At 36.0% G+C, this 5,209-nt stretch overlaps 1 non-coding gene across 1 annotated transcript; it reads left to right on the forward strand.

Moving 5' to 3' along the window:
• Positions 1-1,858: 1,858 nt before the first annotated feature.
• Positions 1,859-1,965, forward strand: LOC121213331 (small nucleolar RNA R71). Its single transcript, XR_005908714.1, has one exon. It is a non-coding gene; the product is annotated as a small nucleolar RNA R71 (small nucleolar RNA).
• The last annotated feature ends 3,244 nt before the right edge of the window (positions 1,966-5,209 follow it).

The following is a 5,209-nucleotide window of genomic DNA, read 5'->3' on the forward strand; positions in this document are numbered from 1 at the left end:
AATGGAAAAATACTGAGTACCGTAAGAGGGATTTCCTCATTTGGTGTTGTAGTGACAATGTGAGGATCAAAGGCATCTAGTAAGACTATATCGCTAACCTGAAGTTGATTAGGAGAGGTATCGGGCTTGTTTTTGTGTAGTTTCAGTTTATCAAGTGTTCTCCGTTTGTGTTCTCGCCATTCATCTAGCTCCTTTATCCGTAGTCTTCATTCTTCATGGACGTCTTTGTCCTCTTCATGATATTAGCGCACTGTCTCTTTTGTCTTTGTTCGAGGAGGTTCCTGCAAGGATGATTGAATATCAGTTTTATCATCGACAATTTTTGTAGCATTATCCTGAGTCTTAGGGGTTTTGACTGAGTCGTGTGCTTGGAGTGTTACTGCGTCGTCACCTGCACGAAGTGTTAGCTCCCCTGTGCCTACATTAATAATGGTTCTGGCAGTTGCTAAAAAGGGTCGTCCTAAAATTAAAGGTACCTCTTTATCCTCATCCATATCTAAGGCAACAAAGTCTACTGGGTAAATAAATTTATCAATTTTAACGAGAACATCTTCAATAATACCCTTAGGAAATCTAACTGTTTTGTTAGCCAATTGTATGCTCATCCTAGTTTGTTTGGGTTTACTGAGACCTTGTCGTTTAAACATTTTATAGGGCATAACATTTATACTTGCCCCTAAATCAGCTAAAGCATTATTCACAGATAAACTACCAATTAAGCAAGGAATTGTAAAACTCCCTGGATCTTGCAATTTGTTAGGTAGCTTATTCTTTAGAATAGCTGAGCAGACTGCATTGAGTTCCACATGCGATGTAGTGTCTAATTTCCTTTTATTACTCAGAAGTTCCTTTAAGAATTTTGCTGAGTTGGGCATCTGTGAAAGAACTTCAATAAAGGGTAAGTTAATATGTAATTTCTTTAAGAGTTTGACAAACTTACTGAAATTGTTCTTTTGTTCTGTCTTTTGTCATCGCTATAGGATATGGCACACGAGGTTCATGATTCGTACTTTTCTATTTTGGATCATTATCCTTTACCTCTTCTCATCCTTTGTTCATCGCATTGTTTTGTTGTATTTCTGGCTCGGGTGCAATGAATTCTTCCTTATCTTGGGTACTAATTGCATTGAGGTGTTCCCTCGGATTAGGTTTCGTATTACTTGGTAGGCTACCTTGTGGTCGTTTGGAGATTAGTTTGGACAGCTGGCCTATCTGAGTTTCAAGTCCTTGTATCGATACTTGTTGATTCTTAAGTGCAATCTTGGTATTTTGAAAAAGAGTTTCTGACACCGAGATGAATTTAGAGAGCATCTCGTCAAGGTTCAGCATCTTCTCTTGTTGATAAGGTGGCTGTTGAAAACCCTGAGGATTTTGTGGCTTTTGATTCCCTTGACCTCCCCAGGAAAATTTTGGGTGGTTCCTCAAACTTGCATTATAGGTATTACTGTATGGGTTATTTTGAGGTCTAAAGTTATTGTTACCCATATAGTTGACTTGTTCCTCTTTGGTTGTGGGATTGAAAGGTTGATATTCTGTCTACACACCTCCTCCGTTTGAGTCACACCTCATTATTGGATGTACCTGCATAGAACCAAGAAAACTATCAATCTTTTTATTGAGAAGTTCTACCTGATTAGAGAGCATGGTGACTGAATCGATGTTATAAACGCCAGCTATTTTTCTTGGCTTAGTCCTCATGACTTGCCACTGATAGTTGTTCAGTGACATCTCCTCTATAAATTCGTAGGCATCTTCCGGTGTTTTATTGTTGATAGTTCCACTAGTAGCAGTGTCAATCAGTTGTCTTGTCGAGGGATTCACACCATTGTAGAACGTTTGAACTTGCAACCATAAAGGTAACCCATGGTGAGGGCACCTTCTCAATAGATCCTTGTATCTCTCCCATGCATCGTAAAGTGTTTCTAAGTCCATCTGTACAAAAGAAGAGATATCATTGCGTAATTTAGCCATTTTAGCTGGCGAAAAATGTTTTAGTAAAAATTTCTCAGTCATTTGCTCCCAAGTAGTGATAGACCCTCGTGGTAACGAGTTCAACCACTGTTTAGCTTTGTTTCTCAGTGAGAAGGGAAATAATCGAAGACAGATGGAATCATCAGAAACGCCATTGATTTTGAATGTATCGCAAAATTCCAGGAAATTTGCTGAGTGAGTCTTGGGATCTTCATCCTGCAAGCCATCAAACTTACAACCCTCTAAAGACCTTTTGATTGATGTATCATCTCAATACATAGTGGTGGAGATGTGATTTTCATGCAAGCCTATGGTAATAACTTTTCATAGTGACTAATGAGTGCTTCATTTATTGTCCTTAAACACCTCGAGTGATTTGAGTGAATCTTTAGTGAGGATGTTAAACTTTGTGATATTTTGAATCAAAGATAATCACTTAGATAAGGGGAGACACCTATGTTTTCGTGATAAAATTCTCAACTTGGAATGTTTGAAACTTTGATGTTTTTCTAGTTGAATTCTCAATGTATGATTTCTTATGGTTTACTTTGAGATATTATTGATGGGGATTATAAATTGAGAAGAATTTATTTTGATTGTGAGTTGAGGATTTTGCTTGAGGACAAGAAAATGCTTAAGTGTGGGGGTATTTGATAAACCGTAATTTATACATATTTTTATCCTATGCTTAGCACATTTATGGATGATTTCTCCTTATATTTGGCGAATTTGATGCTCCTAAGCCTTTAGTTTCATGTTTTATACTTAGGTGAGCATAGGAGAGTAAAAAGAGCGAGAAACGGGCCAAAAACGGAGAAAATGGGCAAACATGGGAAGTCAACATGGCCTGGACTTCCTCACATGGGTAGACCATACGCTTGTGCCAATTTAATAGCCTTGACCACAGTCTGAAGCAATTGCACAGAGGCGTTTCACACGGGCGTGTCCCTGTCGAGCCCAAGTATAGTCCTATTCGGAAAAGGCTACTTTTGAGGGCTTTTAGGCATTCTCAAGCCTATTTAAACACTTGAGGAGGCACTTAAAAGAGGAACACAGAGTAAGAGGCAAGGGATTACTCAAGGAAAGCCGATTGATCCATCTCAGAAGCTGGATTCATCGTCAAGACTGAAGATCTCCCTTCAATTTTCTTCAGGAGTTTTGGGTTTTCTTTATGTTTTGTTATCTTTATTCTTTTGAGATGTTTTCTTTCATAATTATGAACTAAACCGCCAAATACCTAAGGGGAATGAAACTTAAGATGGACCCTGTTATTATTATCTGAATTGCATGATAAATATTTGACTTGTTCTTAATTATGTGTTCTTAATTCTTGTTTTAAATATTCCAGGATATTGATTCAAGTTAATGCACTTATTCAAAGGAGAAAAAGTCCCAGTATAAGAGTAAATTTTTCGTAATTAAGCGGAGTTGATTGCACACCTAGAGATAGGGTGACAAGATTTTGCCGGATTAGGGTGAAACCTAATAAAGGAGTCTATAGATCGAGTTAATGCAACAATAGGGTGTTAATTTGAAAGAGATTTCAATTAATCAACCTAGGGCTAGACGTTATTAGTCTCGAGAGAGATAATAATATAACTTAGGGACTTCTACGGATCAAGTCAAATGAATAAATCGTCTGATTCAGAGTCAAATAACAACTGAAGTCTAGGTGGATTTTTCCTTGGGTATTGTCTTAATCAATCGAGTTTTCCCAAAAGCTTTTCCCCAATTTTCTCTCTATGCACCCGTAGTTTAGTTAATTATTTTAGATGAACAAATCCCTTAATTTTTAGGCTAGATAATAAAAAGAAAGTAATTACTAGTACTCTTGGTTCTTTTGGGTTCGACAATCCGGTCTTGCTAAAGCTATACTACTGTTCGATAGGTACACTTGCCTTCATCGTGATAATAGTTAATTTCAAGAATGATTAATTATAAATTTTCAAAACCTGTCGCGAATATCACGTATCAACTGTTCTCAAAGATCAAACAGTAACTAACTCATCATCTTTCAATGGTTCAAATCATCTAAGCTATCTCAGATTCAGATCTTTCTGTAACATTGGATACTTTAAGCTATCTCATTACCTTATAGTCTTAAAACACATCATATTCCACTTAATGACACATAGTTGAAAATCAAGAATTTCTTGCCTGATGCAGGCTAAACCAAATCTAATGCTTCGGTTAATAATGTCCTCGACTGTTCAAAAGCTTGCTAACATGTAATAGATCATGCAACTTTCACAAGGCGATAAATTTTATCGTTCAAAGTAGTTTTAAATCATATCAAAGTCTTCTAATTTATGTACACTTTTCATTCAGACTAACGTCTTTTACCCGTAAAGACATGAAATTTTATTCTCAGACATAAATGTCTCATTTAATCTTTCAAACAATAACCAATACTGATTGAACAACCACATCGGTCTTAATCATCAATGGATGACATTTCCAGAAATCCTCTCTTCCAGTCGACAAACCCGTTCAACATGCAATCATTTAAGATTCACTTATCATGCCTATCAAAGACCTTTATCATTACTTTAGCTTAAAATAACAAGAATATCCTGATTGAGGGCATTAACTTTAATCAACTTACTCGGGTGAAGAAATCCACCAAACAAATTGAAACTCGCAGTTTTGTCACTCATGTTATTGCCGATGTCAAAACCTTACACAAGATTTAAAAAAATCCGATTATTAGAATCATCACGTTCTACTATCAACCCAGAGGGATAATCATCATTGACATAGTCATCATAGGCTAAAGTATACACTTTAGATACGAGTCATGATTAATAATTTTCAAAATAAAGATGACAAGAAGACCAAAACAAATAAATCCAAGACGGAAAAATCCAAGATGAAGAAATCCAAGATATAGAAATCCAATATACGATACCGTACCAATAGATCGAGAGCAGAACTCTTAAGAAAATATGAAAGATCTCGATAATTTCTTAGAAAAAGAAGTCCAGAAGAATACATTCTTCAAACCCATGGAATTAAATGTAACAAGGATAATATACCTTCCCATATATGTATCGAATAGAACACCAATTAGAAGAAACAAAATTATAACATCATGTGTATTTTCTCATAAAGTCCCAATAGATGAAATATAATAGAATGCCAGAGAGAAATAGAGCAATACAAGTTATATACCAGTCAGACTATCAATACTTTCGTTTATACATCATGATTAGAAAACATTCCCATAGAACAAAGATTT

Source organism: Gossypium hirsutum, chromosome A13, assembly GCF_007990345.1.
Source record: "Gossypium hirsutum isolate 1008001.06 chromosome A13, Gossypium_hirsutum_v2.1, whole genome shotgun sequence".
NCBI classification, from domain to species: Eukaryota; Viridiplantae; Streptophyta; class Magnoliopsida; order Malvales; family Malvaceae; genus Gossypium; species Gossypium hirsutum.